The 22,380-nt window shown below is 47.5% G+C and overlaps 1 long non-coding RNA gene across 1 annotated transcript in view; it reads right to left on the reverse strand.

The window, feature by feature from the left end:
* Window positions 1-22,380, reverse strand: part of LOC143810245 (uncharacterized) — a 95,365-nt gene that overhangs the window by 72,261 nt on the left and 724 nt on the right. The gene's annotated exons all lie outside the window — the stretch shown is intronic.

Raw genomic sequence — 22,380 nt, forward strand, 5'->3', positions numbered from 1 at the left:
CAACAGTCGACCACAGCGGGTGATGTTGGTAATCTGGCAATGGGTTTGCAACTGGTTCATCCAGTTCAATGTTGGGTTGCTCCTTAGCCATTATGTAATTGTGGAGAACCACACAGGCTTTGACCACCTCATCGACTGTCTCCATTTTTAGATTAATGGCTGTCCCAAGAATGTGCCATTTTGAGACAAGAATCCCAAAGGTACACTCCACTGCTCTTCAGACCCTGGTCAGTCTGTAGTTATAAATCCTTTTAGTGTGGTTCAAGTCCCGACTGGAATATGGCTTCAGTAGGTTTTCACACATCTGAAAGGCCTCATCACCAACCATAACAAATGGCATCGGTGGGCCTTGAGTGTTGGGGAGAGGTCGTGGCAGTGGAAAATTAAAATTTTTGCCATACACATGTCGGCCCATATCCGAGTTCTTGAAAGTCTGGGAGTCATTGCCATGACCAAAAGCTCCAATGTCCATGGCGATAAAGCGACAGTCCGCATCTGCTATTGACATGAGCACTACATAAAAATATTTTTTGTAGTTGAAGTACTGAGATCCAGTTCTGGTGGGTTTGATAATACGTATGTGCTTTCCATCCACTGCTCCCAAACAGTTGGGGAAATCACGCACACTCCAGAATTTTTTGGCAATTTCCATCCACATGTCCGCTGTGGGTAGGGGTATAAATTCATCCCGGAGAACATTCCACAAAGCCCGGCAGGTGTCCGCAACTATTCCAGACAAGGTGGAAATTCCAAGCCGGTATTGGAAGTGGAGGGTTGATAAACTCTCTCCGGTAGCCAGGAATCTGAAATAAAATAATAAAAAAAAATTACAAACAATTCTATTTCTGGTGGTGTTTAGCTAAAGACATAAAGGAAAATACGAATAATACATGGCAGACAAACAATAATTATGACTTTCATTTGTTTAGAATTATTACGTACCTTAGTGTGACCAGGAGACTTTCCTCTGCAGGAATCGCTCAACAGAGCTGGGTGTCCTGTCTCCCGATGGCTCCTTGGACATGACCAAGCAAATCCCGAAAAGACTCTTGAGACATCCTGGTATATTCCGGAAATTTTTCCGGGTTGGCATTAAGCTCGCCCTATAGCGTGTGGTAGGCTATATGGCTCTCCTGGAGTTCAATAATGGGGTGTCTCCAAAAATGCCTACGTCGTGTCCTTCTCTGTCGTTCCCTATTTCTTTGCTGCTCCCAAGCAAACGCACAGGCAAGAAACAGCTTGATGCTTAAATCCAGGTTGAAATAAAAGCTCTCCATGTGAAGATCCATCATGACACAGGATACAGCAGCACACTGTGAAGATTTCAGCAGTCCTAGGGTCTATATAAAGATATCCCATAATACAGGGCCTCTGTAGTCACATTGGCGGTGTCTGTTTATCTAGATTTTTCTGTTACATTTTCCACCATGCGCACAGAAAACGCAAACGCATGCAAATCGCATGAAAAAGCGTGCAAACGCAGCATTTTTTACCGCATGCATTACCTTATGAGTCTAAAAACCTCTGCGTTTGTACACGTTTGCATGCGGTTTATCGTGAGTTTCAGGTTGCGGATTCTAACGCAAATGTGAAACTAGCCTAAGACAAAACAGATAGCTGGGGACTGATATTAATAGAATGGGAAGGTCGATGGATGTTTTCCCCTTCCCAGCCTAATATGACCAGCCCTCGGCCGCCCCAGAAATGGCAAATCCTTCAGATGCCCAAATTCTGGCTCTTATGGTACCGTCTCACAGTGGCACTTTGGTCGCTACGACGGCACGATCCGTGACGTTCCAGGAATATCGTTACGATCTCGCTGTGTCTGACACGCTACTGCGATCAGGGACCCCGCTGAGAATCGTACGTCGTAGCAGATCGTTTGAAACTTTATTTCGTCGCTGGATCACCCGCTGACATCGCTGCATCGGCGTGTGTGACGCCGATGCAGCGATGTCTTCACTGGTAACCAGGGTAAATATCGGGTTACTAAGCGCAGGGCCGCGCTTAGTAACCCGATGTTTACCCTGGTTACCATTGTAAATGTAAAAAAAAAAAAACACTACATACTTACATTCCGGTGCCTGTCACGTCCCCGGGCGTCCGCTTCCCTGCACTCCTCCTGCATCCTGTGTCAGCACCGGCCGGCCGTACATCAGAGCACAGCGGTGACGTCACCGCTGTGCTTTACGGCCGCGCTTACACAGGATGCAGGAGGAGTGCAGGGAAGCGGACGCCCGGGGCTGTGACAGGCACCGGAATGTAAGTATGTAGTGTTTTTTTTTTTACATTTACAATGGTAACCAGGGTAAACATTGGGTTACTAAGCGCGGCCCTGCACTTAGTAACCCGATGTTTACCCTGGTTACCCGGGTACTTCGGCATCGTTGGTCGCTGGAGAGCTGTCTGTGTGACAGCTCTCCAGCGACCACACAAGGACTTTACAACGATCACGGCCAGGTCGTATCGCTGGTCGTGATCGTTGGAAAATTGCTGAGTGTGACGGTACCCTTAGCTTTAGCTTTACCCAATTGCCCTGGTGCATTTAACAACTGGGATAATGGAATTGTGTGGTTCATGTTAGCAGCTGGCAAACATTCAGCCCTGAATTTAGTAATGGAGAGGAGTCTCTATGGTACACAATGTATCTTATCTCATCCCCACAACGAGAAAGATTCAGAGACTCAACCGTCATTGGAAGGAGGTAGTGTACCGCTTGCATCCGCCAAGGGTGCCCCATCCTTAGTCTTCAGTCCCATAAAAAGGCATATTGGAAGTCATTAACGGGTTTAGATTAACAAAACCCCAAACAGCTTCGGGTGGATAAGGCACAAGTCTTGAGATTGTTCTTAAAGAGGAATCCTTCATCCTCCAAACCTAGAGAGTTTGATATGCGATGATGAGAAGCTAAAGCTGGAAGCTTTGGAATGAAAGAAATCAGGAAAAGCATCAATAATTAAAGTTGTCCAAATTGCTAAGTCTGCATTCACTTATGAATCTTCGAAGTGTATGCACTGTGAGCTGCGAGGATTTGCCAGTTTCTGAGCCAGGACTGAAGGGTATGCATGCCTTAAACTTACTCCGGGCCATCACCTGTCCAGTGGGCATGGCCTCTCTCCATACACTTATATTGAGGGAGGCTGCGCCCTCTGGTTGGCCATGTCCAATGAATGGCAGCGCCACTAGTCGGGGCATGGCCCTGGCTCAGTACAAGTGTATACAGCGAGTTCGCACCCACTGGCTGGTACTATGTATAACGCACACGTGCCCTCTCATCCCAGCTCACAGTCTGGCAAAACCATTGACTACAGATTTATAGATTTGGACCGGACAACCCCTTTAACAAAATGTTCAACCTTAAGGGGATACAATTCTGCTGGAGCCTTAATGACGGCCTTAGACACTTGTCAGTATGACACTATCTACAGGGTGCAGGCAGACATTGGGCCCCAGAAATAGATAAAGAAATTCAGAAGTTTCAAAGAGATTTCTAAGAAATGGTTCTCTGTAGAGAGAGAGTCTTCGAGATGTGGGATTAGCTCAGATGGTAGAGTGCTCGCTTAGCATCTGAGCAGTTGGGGGATTGATGCCTTCGTCTTATAACTACTTTCTTTCCTTTTTTTTATAATATCATTGGGCAATTTTCTTTTTACTCCTGATCACACATTGTTACCCCAGTTACTCCTCATTACAGTACGAGATGACAATCACTGGAGAACTATAAGGTCTTACTGTGCAGAGGTCTACAACAGCCAAGTAATGGCCCCGAGTGGTGACTGCACCGAGGCTGTACGGCCATTACTCACATAACATCACAAAACAAAGCAACAGAACAAAGAAACAATATCAGATTCCCAGGAGGAGTTTAGTTCCAGATGTCACCAGTGGAAAGTATCTCATGGGTGCTGGCAGGATCTCATGTATGAGATCGATGTCTCCTCCATTGGGTACATTGTACAATTGGGGGCCGTTGAACACACTATACGTGACTGTCGTAGGTGGTTGGACAACCCATCTTTTCTACATGGCTGATGGATCAGTTATATAAATCTTTGTCAGTGTGATTGCATTAAATCTCTCCCTACGCTATCTCCACCTCGCAAAGAACTAATCTTTAACCGCAGTAGCTCTTAAAAGAGCTTTTTGGAATCACAAACTCTCCCTATACACTGCTTTCACTCTCCCTATGCTCTCAGTATGTTTCGTGCTGCAATATTCGCAAGATGGCGCTGGCAGGGACTAAATATCCCATATGACACTGTAAGGCCAGCCAATCACAGTAATGCCACACCAAAGATGGCACCAGCATTACTGTGTTTGGCAAGCAAGCCCAGCATGTTCATTGGCTGCAAATAAAGCTCCACACATGCAGGGCGGGTCACTCGAATATAATGAGGTGAATACCAGATTACTTTCCGAGTGATGAATAGCCCGAATACCATACTATTCGTGGGCATAACGAATAGTGTCAAAGGTATTCGTTCATCAATAAACCTGGTGATTGTGCAGGCACATGAGCTGTGCTCGTGCAATCGCCGCCAGATTTTCAACTTACATAACCAAGGTTGCCACTAGGAATTTCGGGCCCCATACTGGCAAAATTTTCAGGCCCCCTTGAGACTCTGCCCAGGCTCCACCCCAGCTCCGCTTCCACATCTCAAACCTTCCACAGTCCCACCGCCCACTCTTGGTAAAAACTCATCTTCTGCACCACGTAATCCCCAATCTGATATTAACAGTGCCCAGCAGATACCAGATCACACATAAATAGCTAGCGGCTTTTGTTTTGGCCAAAAGAATTTTTAAGCCACCACCAAGATAAGGTAGATTCTTTGGGCAGGGCTCTACTCTACTCTAACCTATTAAACATTTCTTAAAATATCCAATATTCTTTTTAAGTATATTTTTCTTTATTTTTCTTTAAGGGAATGAGTCACATATATTTTTTAGAATGACCATTAATACCACATACAAGGGACAAATACCATCACAACATGACCAGACGACATATTACCACCACATAGTGACGGAATAATACCACATACAAGGAACAAATACCTCCATACCGTGACCAGATCACATATTACCATCACATAGTGACCAAATAATACCACATACAGGGAGAAATAACTCCACACCATAACCACTTACTACCACCACATAATGACCAAATACTACAACACTGATAATAAAAAAAAAAACACAACACTAATGCTATTATACACATGAGCTCTGTATTTAATGTCAGTGTACAGGTAATACAGTGATCACCAGTGACATTATACACAGGAACTCTGTATATTATTATTTATTTATATAGCACCATTAATTCCATGGTGCTGTACATTAGACGGGGTTACATCAAAATATAAAAATCACTTACAGTAAACAAAACTAACAATGACAGACTGATACAGAGGGGCGAGGTCCCTGCCCTTGCGGACTTACATTCTACTGGATTGTGGGGAAGGAGACTGTAGGTCAGGGGTTGCAGCAGTATAGTGTCAGTGTGCTGGTAATACAGTAATCACCAGTGACATTATATACAAGAGCTCTGTATACAGTATACAGTGTATGGTGTCAGTGTACAGGTAACACACTGACTAACCAGTGACATTATATACAGGAGCTCTGTATACAGTATACAGTGTATGGTGTCAGTGTACAGGTAACACACTGACTAACCAGTGACATTATATACAGGAGCTCTGTATACAGTGTATGGTGTCAGTGTACAGGTAACATACTGACTCACCAGTGACATTATATACAGGAGCTCTGTATACAGTATACAGTGTATGGTGTCAGTGTACAGGTAACATACTGACTCACCAGTGACATTATATACAGGAGCTCTGTATATAGTGTACAGTTAGCAGGAACTAAAGTGTATAGTGTCAGTGTACAGGTAACACACTGACGTCTCTAGCTGAACAGTGACATCTCTAGCTGAAGTCCTTCATTCTTGCTTTTCTTTTTCATGCAGGGCATACTGCCATCATTTCTTCCAGCCAGGACTCGTCATATATAGTTACCTAGAGCCCCACTTCCAGAGCACATCTCTCACTTTTTCCCTTTCTTCTACACTACACATCTGAATACAGACTGCGCCCCCACCAACCATAAATAGCCATTTTCCTCACTTAATAAATATATACATTAATTAGTCCCTGTACTCTTTCCCCAATTCATTACCAGTCACTGCATCCTCAATGACCCCCACTATGTGCCTCACGCTCCCCTGATTCATTATATTTACATGCCCCTTCCACCCCAATTCATTGTCATGTCTTCTCTCTCTCCCACCCCCACTCTTTATTCATCATAAATTGCTCTCCCCACATTCAATAAATTATTTACTCCCACCCAGGGCCGTATTTAGAGTTTCTGCTGCCCTAGGCGCTTTTCGTGCTGCCTCCCCCATTGGAGAGTATGACTAATGCAGACACTGTCGGCAGTGACTTAGGCTACGTTCACATCAGCGATTTTTGCCATTTGCGGCAGATCCGTCAGTTTTTCTGCATCTGCCGCGTAACGGATCACTAACAGCAACACTGTGTTCAGCTTCATTCATTCCCTTCTGCTATAAGGACATGTGCATCTTTTGGCTTCTTTCACACTAGCGTCGGCACGGGGCCGTCGCTGTGCATTGGCCCCACGTGACGACGCGCGTTGTGAAAGTGATACCCGACATGGGCAGCGGAAACAGTCTTACGACGCTTCCGCTGCCCCATTGTAAGGTCCGGGGAGGAGGGGGTGGAGCTTCGGCCGCGCATGCACGGTCGAAAATGGCGGACACGGTGCGCAAAAAAAGTTACATGTAACTTTTTTTTGTGCCGACGGTCTGCCAAAACACGATGCAACCGTCGCGCAACACTTGCGACGTGTGGCCATACGTTGCAATGCGTCACTAATGTAAATCCATGGGGAAAAAACGCATCCTGCAGACAACTTTGCAGGATGCGTTTTTTCTCCTAAACGATGCATTGAGACGTGCAGCCAAAAACGCTAGTGTGAAAGTAGCCTTTGCGGTTTTGCTAGACTAATAGTTTTGTGGGGGCACCACAGGAAATGGTAACATGGGATCCTATCCTTGACCTAAAAATGTGCATAAGCTCTAAGAATCAAGAAACAGAATAGGCCATACAAAATGGGGATCACCAAAACACGAGAAATAAACCAAAACAACACAACTTTATTACAATATCACACAGGACATGAACATTTAAAATCAATTAAAACATTTACATACACTGAGCCTATAATAAGGCAAGCACCTGTGCTAGACAAATGGGGGGAAATAATTAGAGATATTCTGGACTTCTATATGGACAGCAAAAAGAGAGCAGCAGTAATAACAGAACATACCAATGAAGGCTTAGTTGTTAAGCCGCGAGTAAGTGCATAGGCAAAAAGATATATAGAAACTGGGGTGCACCAAAGAAGTCTAACGGACACTGTCAACCAAAGACCTAGCAGTCATCAACAGAACAAATAGGTCTCTGTGAGAGCAATAAAGGGATGTACAAATAGAAGTACCCCTAATAGATCCTAAATATATAGTGCTAAGTCGCACAAAAACACAGTGGTAAACTGTATATATACAGTAATTACTGACCATGGGATGTACACACAAATAGGAAACAAATGGTCCCCACAGTTTAAGACTAAAGATAATAGACAGAGGACGATAATAAGCATGCATACACATCTCTATGCCAGACCTATGCATGCAATATACCAGTTAATGCACCAGCCAATGCTAAAGCCCCAAAATGTTATACATAGTACCCCATGCTAGCAAGATCAGGCACTGAGAAAGCGGATGCTCAACGCGTGTCGCCACACAGCGGTGGCTTCGTCAGGGGAGCTGTTCCGCCAGAAATGCCCGTGTATAAATACCTTAATCCATAATTAGACCTGTAATGCAGCTGTGCTGTTGATTTTAGCCGCGTGGAGAGCCATGGGAAGTATAGCGCCATTAAGCCAGAATCAGCGGTACCTCGCATGCGCCGGCATCCATGCACCGGAAATGGCTCGCGCCTGGCAACAAGTATACACATACTTACAGGTACAAGAGCGGCGCCTGCGCATGAGACAGAGACCAAATCGCCGCACACATCACACATTATCATTGGTACTGGCGCATGCGCCGGCGTTCATATGCCGGAAATGACTGGTGCCTAGCAACGGATGTAAACTCAAGAATACACAGGCTGCGCCTATGCATAGAACAGAGGCCCCATAGCCTCAATAAACAAATAGACCTCAGCGCGCAGAGTCACCCGGCAGTGATCACACAAATAATGCAGTCAAGCTAATTCCCATTTTGATCGCATAGGAAGTACAAACAGATTCCGATGCCATCATTAGCATAACAAATAAACATCAATGCGTAGAGTCACCCGGCAATGATCACACAGATGGTACAACCCAGTAAGACGTATATATGGATTCTAATGCCATCATTAGCATACCACTAAGTTATGCGCCAAGACCAAGGCGAAAGCGCATGCACAATGGCTAGTTTTCCTCCTTGGGATCATGTGAACTAACACTAAAGAGAGCTAACGGTACCGTCACATTAAGCGACGCTGCAGCGATACAGACAACGATGCCGATCGCTGCAGCGTCGCTGTTTGGTTGCTGGAGAGCTGTCACAGAGACCGCTCTCCAGCGACCAACGATGCCGAAGTCCCCGGGTAACCAGGGTAAACATCAGGTTACTAAGCGCAGGGCCGCACTTAGTAACCCGATGTTTACCCTGGTTACCAGTGTAAATGTAAAAAAAACCAAACACTACATACTTACATTTCGGTGCCTGTCGCGTCCCTCGCCTTCAGCTTCCCTGCACTGTGTAAGCGCCGGCCCTAAAGCAGAGCGGTGACGTCACCGCTGTGCTTTGCTTTACGGCCGGCACTGACACATTCAGTGCAGGAAGCTCTCAGCAGCAGCGCGGACGCCGGGGGACGTGACAGACATCAGAAGGTGAGTATGTACTGTTTGTTTTTTTTTTACTTTTACAATGGTAACCAGGGTAAATATCGGGTTACTAAGCGCAGCCCTGCGCTTAGTAACCCGATATTTACCCTGGTTACCATTGTAAAACATCGCTGGCATCGTTGCTTTTGCTGTCAAAGACGACGATACACGCCGATCTGACGACCAAATAAAGTTCTGGACTTTCAGCAACGACCAGCGATATCACAGCAGGATACAGATCGCTGCTGCGTGTCAAACACAACGATATCGCTTGCCAGGACGCTGCAACGTCACGGATCGCTAGCGATATCGTTGTTAAGTCGCTCAGTGTGAAGGTACCTTAAGCCTATCTATGAAAAGCAGTTCCTGCTAACATATCATTCCTAATCAAATACACCCCTTACACACAGGGGAGTCTCACCAAACACTTTTCGTGACAACGGGTATCCGTGACTCCTGTGAGCTCTAATATAAAACCTTTTACCTTACCTTATGACACCCCCGGGATAACGGCCACCTCCCCCTTTCTTGCGGCCAAAGAATACCCCCTATTAAAACACACGACAAATAGGTTGGATTAATTGGCCACAGCAGCCGTTTATTAACATTTAACATATAAAAATGATATAACAATAAACCCTGGAAGTGGATGATCCTTGAAGCCCGAAAAACTGTATTAAATATTTTTGCCAACCGTCCCACCTATTTTGTCCTTATATCCGCCTTACCCCCAGCCGCTATGCACCAGCTCGGAGGCAAACTCCACCCGCCAGGCCAAAACCGCAACCTGCTTGTGGGTCCCCTAATAATCCCCTCCACGGGATTATCGATACCACTTTTCCGATTTCCAATCACCCCGGGGAGTCCAGGACCTATTGAGATCCCCCCCCATTAATCCGCCATTTTCCACCTCCACCAACTTCGAGGACCACCACCCCCTGCCACAAACATAAATGCACTAACCCCTTAGCCATTTATGTCCCTCCAAACCTTCAAAGCTGTTTCGATGCCCTCCTGGATCGCCAAACACCACATATCGGTACCCACTGCATTTAAATGCACCCCATCCAACCTCCAGTAACCTCCGGTGCCGGATTCTAGATTTATGTGCCGCACCACTACCGCTCCGTTCCTTGCCATGAACCGCGAAACAGCTTTGTTCACCTTGATCCTTGCCTTGTTTACCCCCTCTGGTGATCTAGCTCCCCGCCAAACTTTCCGCGGGACGATGTCCGACCAGACTGCCAAGACCCTTTGAAACATTGCCCACAACCTCAACATGTCGAACTTAATGTCCTTTATAAGTTCCCTGCACGGCCTCTTCCCCAAGTCATTACCTCCCAGGTGAATAACTACAATTTGTGGGACCTGATCCCAACGCACGAAACGATGAAACTCAGGCAAAAATTGACTCCAAGTCATCCCCCTTTTTCCGATCCATCTCAGTGACGTGACGTCCCGTGAAAACCCCAATTGCCGGCCGTCTGGACGAACCGCTACCCGCTCCGCCGCCCAGAACACAAATGAGTGTCCCATTATCCACACCAGCAACTTTCCGTGTTCTGCAAGAGAATAAACAATAACACCGATCAAGACGAGAAAATTCTACCGAACGCATACCCCCACGAAATTAAACCAGATCCAGGCGAACATAAGACCGGAATCTTTCTGATTCCCACCGCCCAATTCTTTTTACCACTTCCTCCCCTAAACCTCTTCTGGCTGCTTCCGTTGCAGCCCCTATCCGAAATGAGTGGCCACTGTATTTTCTGGGCGAAATTCCCCCGGACACTAAACACTTCCGAAACACAGAAACAAATTGGAAGCGTGACAAGAAAGAACCATCTGCGTGAACCAACAGTGGGTCGGATAATACACCCCCCCTATTCATCAATCTATCCACGCAGGTTACCGGGCACAATGAACAATTTGGAACCTGAAATAATACTAATTTGCAACCCTTTCCAAACACGTCCATTTTTGATGACCTAAGAAACACCACCACCTTGTCAAACGTAACATCCACGTCCTCCCTCCGCAAACCTCCTCCCTTATATCTTGAGGGGCTAACCAGCTCCCCCAAGCGAAATGCTCCAAAAAACGCCAATGAAAACGCCGCTTGAAATAAAATCACCTCCCAATCCGAAAAACAAACAACCCGTAATTGCCTTCCAATTGTCAACAACACCTCAAAAGAGACCGGTCGTCTGCCGTCGAACGACTTCTGCCCTTTTTTCAAACCCTTTACCACTTGCATCACCATAAAAGACTTCGTCTCATCCTGTAAACCTCTAGCCTTAAAACCGAACGCTAATCCAGCTAGAAACTTATTCACTTTAGACACCGACCAACCCGACTCCCACACATGACCTACTAGCAACAACAATCTACCCTCGTCGTCTATGCCGGACCCGTAAGACACCTTCCAATCTTCCCATGTCCTCCAGGCCTGCTCATACTGCAGCCAAGACCTGTCTGATAGTGATCTAGCAAATAGATCCATCACGGCCCTAAAGGCAGGTTGCACAGCTCCACTGGACACTCCCGGCACGCTGAGTCGAAGTAAGGCCTCGGCCCCTGAAATTGATCCCACTGTGAATGGAAAAGGACATCATCAGCATTAGTAGGCCCGGTTGACTTATAATCCGCTACAATCCACAAATTAAGCCTTAGGCCCAAGAAGACCAGGTGCTGCAGTACCCTAACAACTTCTGAAGACGCCGCAGATAACGTATTGATGGCTTCCACGACATTCGCATGCTCGCAAGAAAAACAGATCTTTTTATTCCTCACCGTCTCGCCCCACACTGACAATGCCACCACTCGGGGAAATAACTGTAGTAGCACCCGATTTTGTAACAAACCTCGTTCACGCCAATTAAGTGGCCACTCTACTACCACTGTCTGACCGCGATACCGCAGATTGAAACCACGCTTTTCAATCACGGTAATGAAAAGACCTAGATCAACCGCATTCTCAACTGACTGAATCCAAATGGATTTGCCATTGTATTCCTCTAAGAAAAGAGCCCACACCTTCAAATCCTGTTTCAACTCCTTCGTCAATCTGATGAAATGCAGGGGAGACTTTACTCCCACCGTCGCTAAGGACAAACGCCGACAAAATGCGCGGCCCATAGGCATAATTCTGCAAGCAAAGTTCAGCTTGCCCAATAAAGATTGCAAATCGTGCAACGTTATCTTGCGCCGTGTACTTGCCTTTCCAACTTCCTCCCGAAAAGCAACTAATTTATCATCAGGCAATCTACATTCCATTGCCATGGAATCAATCTCTATACCTAGGAAACTTAGTGACGTCACTGGCCCGACAGTTTTTTCAGCCGCCAAAGGAACACCGAAACCTTTTGCTACTCTTTCCATCGTGTGCAATAGAATCGAGCAAGCCGCAGACTGTGGCGGGCCTACAAACAAGAAATCATCGAGGTAATGTAGACAAGAATTTAAACCAGATACGTCCTTAACGACCCATTCCAAGAATGTACTAAACGTTTCGAAATAGGCGCATGATAGTGAACAGCCCATGGGAAGACAACGATCAATGAAAAAACCTCCGTCCCAAAAACAACCTAACAGGTGCATACTCTCAGGGTGCACTGGTAACAGGCGAAACGCCGCCTCAATATCCGTTTTCGCCATCAACGCTCCCTTACCACATAGCCGTATTAAATTCATTGCTACATCAAAAGACGTGTAAGAAACTGCACACAGTTGAGGATCAATGCCGTCGTTCACTGACAGACCTTTTGGGAAGAATAAATGATGAATAAGCCTAAATTTATTGGGCTCCTTTTTCGGAACTACTCCCAGCGGTGACACTCTCAAATTACTGAGTGGAGCCGTTGGAAAAGGTCCGGCCATCCTACCCAGATCAATCTCTTTTCTTAATTTTTCAGACACAACGCTAGGAAATTGCAAAGCCGATTTTAGATTCTTTCTTGACAGACAAACATCCTGTTCAATAAACGGAATTTTAAAACCATAACCAAAACCTTCCCTTAAAAGTGACGCTGCTGCTACATCGGGGTATCTACTTAGATACGCTTCCATCGCGTCCAGCCGCACCGGTGTCTCCCCTTTTTTCAACACCATCTCCCCCTCTTGTTTTTCCCCCCCTGAAACACCTAGATGCCCCGTGTGTGCCCCCACAACTTGAGCATTCGTGCTTGAACTTACACTTGCTCCCAAACCTACATGCCCCTTCATTAAAGGAGAAACACAGTCCCTTTTGCATTGCGACCGAGTGTCCTGACTGTCCTGAACTCCCGGCGCCCCCCTGAAATGGCTGAGATCCCTGATTCGCTCTAACCGGTGCCGTAAGCCTCATCCATAACGCTATATCCTTATGCTCCCAACGCATGCTCGGTCGTACTGCTTTACGCTGCCTGAACTGCTTGTCGTACCGTAACCATCCGAAACCGCCATATACCCTGTAAGCCTCCCCAATTGCGTCCATATAACAAAAAAGTCCCGAACAATTCTCGGGCGCCTTCTCGCCTATTACACTCGCCAATATAGCAAATGCCTGCAACCAATTAGCAAATGTACGAGGGATCAGGCGGTACCTCCTCCTCTCCTCGTCATCTTTTTTGGAATCATCTCTCCTTAATCTATCCAGATTAAATCTTTCCAGCGGCAATAACGAAAAAATATCGACATAATCCCCCTTCCAGATCTTTTCTTTCACCTCTTCCTTCAAATGTGACCCTAGCGGCCCCTCAAAACAAACATATACCTTGGTCCTAGCGGAATCATCCAAACGCACCGATTCCTCGCTTTCTTTATCTTTGTTCGCCCCTTCACTACGGTTTTCCGCGTCGACTGACCCTGACCCCCTCTCTGTCTCACTGCTGCCCCCCACTGATGCAGCTGGGACCGCTGTACTTTGGCCCCCACACTGCGACACTACCTCAGACCTTGTTAACCCCCCAATCCCCGCTGGTCCTTCCGCATTTCCTAGCCACGCCGCCGCAGGTGACCCCCCACCTTGAGGGCCCCCATACCATATCCTAGCTAAGTCTCTAAGGCCATGTAATATCAAACCCATCCCCCCGCTAGCCCCCCCATAATTGACTCCCATTCCCTACTATCACTGGGAGCTACAAAGGGGTTAAAATTAGTAAAACGCTGGCTCTCACCTGGCTGCCTGGGCGCTGTGAACCCAGCAGCCGAAGATCCTGAGTCCTGGTGCAGGCGTGGCAATCCCAGGCTGGCTCCATCCGCTGGTGGCTCCGCAGCTCCCGGGTCAACCTGCCTCACCGGCTGCCCACCGCCAGAAGCAGGCGAACCGGCAAGAAACGCAGGGCCCCTCGGAGCTGCCGCCGTGCTCTGTAAGGCGCCTCCATCTTGGGGAGGTCCCCACAGCGCGCCGCCATCTTGGGGAAGTCCTGGGTGTTGTTGCGCAGGCGCTGGGCCCCATAGACCGGCGCCATCTTGCCGGAGTCCTTCTCCACGAGGCGCCGCACTTCCTGTAACGGCGCCATCTTGATTGAAGTCCTGGGTGAGCGGTGACGCTGCAGCGATGACGACCGAGGCAGCCGATCGCTGCCCGCTGCTCACCGGAGCCGCCCCCCTCACTCCCTGGGCTGAGGGTCTCCTGCACACCGCTCCATCTGGTGTGCCTGCAGACAGGCCGGCCGGTTGCCGGCTGCTAGGACGACGCCGCACAGGGGCCCGCCCCCTGGCTCCTCTCGATCCTCCACGCCGAGCGGGGCCTGCAGGGACGCTGACACCCGCCGCTCCTGGTCCCGGATCCCGTTGCCTCTGTGCCACGGGGGGGGAGGAACCCGGCCCCTGTTGAAGGTCCCGCCTGAGAGATGGATTCCTCCCAGCCTGAGGGCGGGGAGCAGGGGGGACGCGTCCACCGGCCCTGGCTGGAGGGTCCCTGGAGGGGCTCCGAATTTGGCGCCGGACCCGGGGGGGTAGCCTCAGGACTAAGGCGTGCCGGAGGCCGGGACCTCCGCGGCCGCGGTCCTGCTGGAGGGGCGATGGAGGCTCCGGCTACCGACCCCTGAAGCAGGCTGTTAACCGAAGCCTGCAACCAATCAGTCCCTTGAGTGTCTGCTTCCCTCCGGAGCTGCTGTAATAAGGCCTCTACATCCATCGCCTGGGTACTGCGGAGCTTCTCTTCACTGGCTGGTGAGTACCCAAAATGGTTGCCCCCTTTACGTTGCCACTACCTTTTATAAGGTCCCTCCCCCTTGCCCTGTGTCCGACCCCTCCTTCCTTTTCAAATTCAAAAAACTCCGTCCCTCCCCTCGGCTCCTGTTAACCCTATAACCCCCAACCTTCCTATGAGCTCCCTATTGTCCCACGTCACCCTGTCATGGCGGCCTCCCCTGAGGGCCGGAGGCCCAGTACGGCCTTTCTTGACAGAGAACCATATTGAGAACATAAGTGTGTGAGTAAACATTTTAATCCATTCCCTATATAATGACATATTACATCACAAGTTCTCCACAAACCCTATTGTACAAATGGATGGTGCGGACATAAAGGTTCACAAGGCTCGGTAAGATTATATTACAGCACAAAATATCACAAGTCAAGAATATGCCTCCTAAATGCGAAAAGGCGGAGACACCATACTAATGCCAGTACTTACTGAGCAAAAATAAGCATAGTTTGGTGTCCATGAAAAAAATGCAGAGCGACACCCACTCTCACACAGTACCAAAACAAGAGCAAAGACTGTATAGATGCCTAAATACATAGATGAACATCAATCTCACGGAATTGACGGCTATAAACGCTCACTTGTCACCATCTTACTGTACCGTAGAAATTTGTTGTAATGTCACAATCTCTTGTATGATGGAGGTTGAATAGTCCTAAGCACACAAAACTTATAATCCCTTTATAGATAAGAACATGAGAGGGAAAAATCATATAAAATGATTCAAGACAAGGAGGAAGGAGGGGAAGAGAAAATTGGTGTATGGGGGGAGAGAGACGAGAAGACCCCCGACTATCAAACAGGAAACCCACATAGCCACATGTTGGCCGCCAGACTGTAATAAGGTGCATAGTAACCAAAGTGCACATATGCTGTCCATATAGAATCTAAAAAGAGAACAATATTCTGAGCCAAAGGTTACATCATATACATTTATAAAACCCAGGAAATAATACGGTTTTGCTGCAATCCAGCAAATGTGGTATTTGCAGCAATGGGAAAAAAAGCTGCTAGCAGTGTTTTTTTGTCTCATTGTAAGTTCAAAACCTCAAGTGCTTAAAGGGGTTGTCCACTACTTTCAATTAACCCCCCAATGTATCCCCCCAGGGCCCCTAATGAATTGTGCAAATACCTTTCGTTGCCGTTTTCGCCTGTGAGCGGCGCTATTCTGGTGGGTGAGTCCGGGTCACGTGACCCCCAGGCTGCAGCCGCCGCTTATTTCCGCCAACATCACGTCAATTTCCAGACTCTGGAAATTGACGTGACGTCATGAGCAGGCGTGAGCCAGCCTCACAGTCAGCAGTCACTCATCAAGAGTAACTGGGCTGGGGGCGGGCGGGACTGTGCTGGGGGCGGGCGGGACAGCACTGGGGGCAGGCGGGACTGCGCTGGGGGTGGGCGGGACAGCACTGGGGGCAGGCGGGACTGCGCTGGGGGTGGGCGGGACAGGGCTCTGCATGCCGGCGCCGGTATGTGCGGGACGGGGCTCTGCGTGCCGGCGCCGGTATGTGCGGGCCGGCGCCGGTATGTGCGGGACGGGGCTCTGCGTGCCGGCGCCGGTATGTGCGGGCCGGCGCCGGTATGTGCGGGCCGGGGCTCTGCGTGCCGGCACCGGTATGTGTGGGCCGGCGTCGGAGCTCTGTGTTCCGGCGCCGGTATGGGCGGTGCTGGGGTCTGCTGCGGGGGTGGTCATTGGTGTGTGTGTGTCTCTGTGTGCAGGCATCGTCCGATGGGACTACAAGTCCCATCGGGCTCTGCCTGCTACAGTGACAGTGAGTGACACATTAGCCAATGATGGGACAGTAGTAGTCCCATCATCCGGCTAATGTGTTAAATGTAAAAAAAAAAAAAACACATACACATGTACAGTACATATATACAACACACACCATGTGACATGTGACATGCACCATGCGACAACATGCACCATGCGATGACATGCGATGACATGCAGCATGCGATTACATGCGACGACATGCACCATGTGAAAACATGCACCATGCGACGACATGCGACATGTGATTACATGTGATGACATGCCACATGCGATGACATGCGACGACATGCACAATGCAGCGACATGCAACATGCTATGACATGCGACATGCGATTACATGCGACGACATGCAACATGCGACATGCGATGATATGCGACGACATGCACAATGCAGCGACATGCAACATGCTATGACATGCGACATGCGATTACATGCGACAACATGCAACATGTGACATGCGACATGCACCATGCGACGACATGCAACATGCGACGACATGCAACATGTGACATGCAACATGCCACATACAGTACGTACATACATACAACATACATATAGACATACAGTACATGTAACATACACTCACCGGCCACTTTATTAGGTACACCTGTCCAACTTCTTGTTAACACTTAATTTCTAATCAGCCAATCACATGGCGGCAACTCAGTGCATTTAGGCATGTAGACATGGTCAAGACAATCTCCTGCAGTTCAAACCGAGCATCAGTATGGGGAAGAAAGGTGATTCGAGTGCCTTTGAACGTGGCATGGTTGTTGGTGCCAGAAGGGCTGGTCTGAGTATTTCAGAAACTGCTGATCTACTGGGATTTTCACGCACAACCATCTCTAGGGTTTACAGAGAATGGTCCGAAAAAGAAAAAAAATCCAGTGAGCGGCAGTTCTGTGGGCGGAAATGCCTTGTTGATGCCAGAGGTCAGAGGGGAATGGGCAGACTGGTTCAAGCTGATAGAAAGGCAACAGTGACTCAAATCGCCACCCGTTACAACCAAGGTAGGCCTAAGAGCATCTCTGAACGCACAGTGCGTCGAACTTTGAGGCAGATGGGCTACAGCAGCAGAAGACCACACCGGGTACCACTCCTTTCAGCTAAGAACAGGAAACTGAGGCTACAATTTGTACAAGCTCATCGAAATTGGACAGTAGAAGATTGGAAAAACGTTGCTTGGTCTGATGAGTCTCGATTTCTGCTGCGACATTCGGATGGTAGGGTCAGAATTTGGCGTAAACAACATGAAAGCATGGATCCATCCTGCCTTGTATGGAGCATCTTTGGGATGTGCAGCCGACAAATCTGCGGCAACTGTGTGATGCCATCATGTCAATATGGACCAAAATCTCTGAGGAATGCTTCCAGCACCTTGTTGAATCTATGCCACGAAGAATTGAGGCAGTTCTGAAGGCAAAAGGGGGTCCAACCTGTTACTAGCATGGTGTACCTAATACAGTGGCCGGTGAGTGTAGATTACATACTCACCATCACTTGTCACCTTGATCCCCGAAGCCAGTGTCATCTGTAAAAAATATTAAAATAATAAACAAACAATATACTCCCTGTCCACAGAAATCCAATTAAAATGAGTGTCCCTCGACGATCTCCCGTGGAGAGCAGGAGCATCTGCTGATGCGACTGCTCTCCAGGGGCTCCAGGAATACAATGATGGAAGGTATCCTTCCACAATGTATTCCTCACAATGTATTCCTACGCCCCTGTGAGAAAATAGTCCCTAGTCTCACTTTATGCCATTGCTGTGTGAGATATTTTCCCAGGCAGCAATTGCCATAAAGTGAGACTTTGAACTCAAGTAACCTCTCAGTGATGCACTGCAGGAGCCATTGTCTCCTGTCAGTGTGTCACTGAGGGTCCTATAGAGCAGTGACATCACCCGATGTCTCTGTTCTATAGGGGAGATCATCATGGGACACTCGTTATTAATTGGACTACGGCGGACAGGTAGTATACGGTTTATTATTTTACATTCTTTGCAGGCGCTGAAGTATGGTAAGTATGGTGAAATGAAGAATATTAAAATACTTTTTCCTAATGTGTGTGTGTTTTATTAACCCTTTCTTACTATTGGATTAATAATGGATAGGCGTCTTATTGACGCCTCTCCGTTATTAACCCGGCTTAATGTCACCTTACAATAGCAAGGTGACATTAACCCCTTATTACCCCATATCCCACCGCTACACGGGAGTGGGAAGAGAGGGGCTAAGTGCCGGAATTGGCGCATCTTACAGATGCGCCACTTCTGGGGCGGCTGCGGACTGGTATTTGTAGCCGGGGGGGGGAACCAATATCCATGGCCCCTCTCTAGGCTATGAATATCAGCCCGCAGCTGTCTGCGTAGCCTTTCTGGCTATAAAATATACGGGGACCCCACGTCATTTTTTTGGGGGGTCCCCCTATTTTAATAGCCAGTAAAGGCTACGCAGACAGCTGCGGGCTGATATTCATAGCAGGCTACAAATATTGGCCCCCGGCCGTCGGCTTTCCCCCTCTGGTGCAGAAAATTGTGCGGGAGCCCACGCCGTTTTTTTTCCGTTTTTTTATTAAATTAAACGCTCATAAAGGCTTCTTTCACACTTGCGTCGGTACGGGTCCGTCGCTATGCGTCGGGCTGACGTACTGACACACGTTGTTAAATTTGTGCACGTCGTGGGCAGCGGATGCAGTTTATCAACACATCCGCTGCCCATTCTGAAGTCCAGGGAGGAGGGGCGGAGTTTTCACCGCGCATGCGCGGTAGAAAATGGCGGATGCGACGGACAAAAAACGTTCACTTGAAAGTTTTTTCGTGCCAATGGTCCGCCAAAACACGACGCATCCGTTGCACGATGGACGCGACGTGTGGCCATCCGTCGCGATCCGTCACTAATACAAGTCTACGGGAAAAAAACGTATCCTGCGAGCACATTTGCAGGATCCGTTTTTTTCCCAAAAAGACAGATTGCTAAAAACGCAAGTGTGAAAGTAGCCTTAGAAACATCGGCCTTTCTATTATATATCTATGGATATATTTATCTATAGATATATTTATAGATATATCTATAGATACATAGATGTATCTATCCATATATCTGGCTGCTTTCACACATCAGGTTTTTGCCGTCAGGCACAATCCAGTGAGTTTTGAAAAAAACGGATCATTTTTTTCCGCTGGATCCGTTTTTTTCTCATAGAGTTGTATTAGCGCCAGATTGCGCCTGATGGCCACACGTTTCATCCGTTTTTTTGCCGGATCGGTCAAAAAAGCTGTTTCCGCCGGATGGAAAACACATACAGAGGAACGTTTTTTCTGTCCGGCGAAAAAACGCACAGCGACGGATCCGGCAAAAAACATATGAAACTGAGATGTGAAATGATGAATCCGGCCTCGGAATCCGTTTTTTCATGCATGTTTCCTTTCAAATCATGCACATTTTCCGTTTATTTATTTATTTCCAAAAACTGCATCAAAACCGCGCAAAAACCGCACCAAAACAGCATCAAAACTGCACCAAAATGCATCAAAACCTGGTGCAGTTTTGCAGTTTTGGTGCTGTTTTGATGCAGTTTTTGGTGCGGTTTTTGTACGGTTTTGATACAGTTTTTTGTGCGGTTTTGGAGCAGTGTTGATGCAATTTTGGTGCGGTTTTGATGCAGTTTTTGGTGTGGTTTTGATGTAGTTTTTGGTGCAGTTTTGATGCGTTTTTTATGCAGTTTTTTGCACGGTTTTGATGCATTTTTAATTCGCTTTTGGTGCAGTTTTTGCGCGGTTTTTATGCGTTTTGATGCGTTTTTGAAAGCTCAATAAAGATGTATTATTGAACAAAAAAAAAGATTTGTGATGTCATTATTGTCCAACCTCCTCTTTTACATTTGTCCAACCCACACTCCATTACACACACAGATAGACATATAGATGATAGATGAAATGGATAGACAGAGCTACATATAGATAGATCTATAGATGCATACATCCATCTATTCCTATATCTATCTATAGATATATCTGGATAGATATATCTATTGATAGATGTATGGATAGCATAGGGGGTGTGTCCACTGTCCGGATTACATCCGAATTAGCTGCAGATTGGATGCTGCGTACTTGTAGTCCCATCAGATGATGCCTGCACACACACCCCAAAAGACCCCCTGCACAGCCCCGCACACATCCGAACAGCCCGCAGACCCCGCACACATCTGAATAGTCCCGCACACATCTGCACAGCCCCGCACACACCTGAACAGTCCCGCACATACCCGAGCAGCCAGGCACCCACCCGAAAAGCCCCGCACACACCCGAAAAGCCCCGCACACACCCGAACAGTCCCACACACACCCGAACAGCCAGGCACCCACCCGAAAAGCCCCGCACACACCCGAAAAGCCTGGCACACACACGAACAGTCCCACACACATCCGAACAGCCCGCAGACCCAGCACACACATACACGCACACAGTCACCGCCCACATTCCGCCCACACACTTCCCTCCTCCCGAACTGCAGCGTTTCTCGGACCCAGATCTTTTTTACATCTGCGGTTTTGCTGCGGATGTGCCCGACTCAATGAAAGTCTATGGGTGCAGAAACGCTGCAGATCCGCACAAAAGAAGTGACATGCTGCGAGAAAAAAAAGCTACGTTTCGGTGCGGCTTTTTCCGCAGCATGTGCACAAGTCTGCGGCTCCCATAGACTTACATTGGTTGTGCACTACACTGCGGATTTGATGCAATTCTGTGCGGCAAAAAACCTTGCGGATCTGCAGTCAAATCCGCAACGTGTGCACAGCCTTAGCATTTAGGGAACCTAGCAAAAAAGCCAAGCAAAAAACTAGTGTGGGATTGCACTTTTTTGCAATTTCACTGCACTTTGCCTTTTTTGCACATTTTCTGTTACACGACATGGTAAAACCAATGGTGTCGTTCAAAAGTAGAACTTGTCCCGCAAAAGATAAGCCCCCACATGGCCATATTGACGGAAAAATTATGGCTCTGGAAAGAAGGGGAGCGATAAACGAAAAAAGCTCCAGGGGTGAAGGGGTTTAGAAACATGGATATGGACATACCTATGGAAATAGACATAGATATATCTGTATGTATCTATCTATCCATCCCATATCTATCTATCCATCCCATATCTATCTATCTATCTATCTATCCATCTATCTATTATCTATCTATCTATCTATCTATCCATCTATCTATTATCTATCTATCTATCTATCTATTATCTATCTATCCATCCATCTATCCATCTATCTATCTATCTATTATCTATCTATCTATCTATCTATCTATCTATCTATCTATCTATCTATTATCTATCTATCTATTATCTATCTATTATTTATCTATCTATCTATTTATCTATCTATTATCTATCTATTATCTATCTATCATTTATTACCTATTTATC

Source organism: Ranitomeya variabilis, chromosome 2, assembly GCF_051348905.1.
Source record: "Ranitomeya variabilis isolate aRanVar5 chromosome 2, aRanVar5.hap1, whole genome shotgun sequence".
NCBI lineage: Eukaryota > Metazoa > Chordata > Amphibia > Anura > Dendrobatidae > Ranitomeya > Ranitomeya variabilis.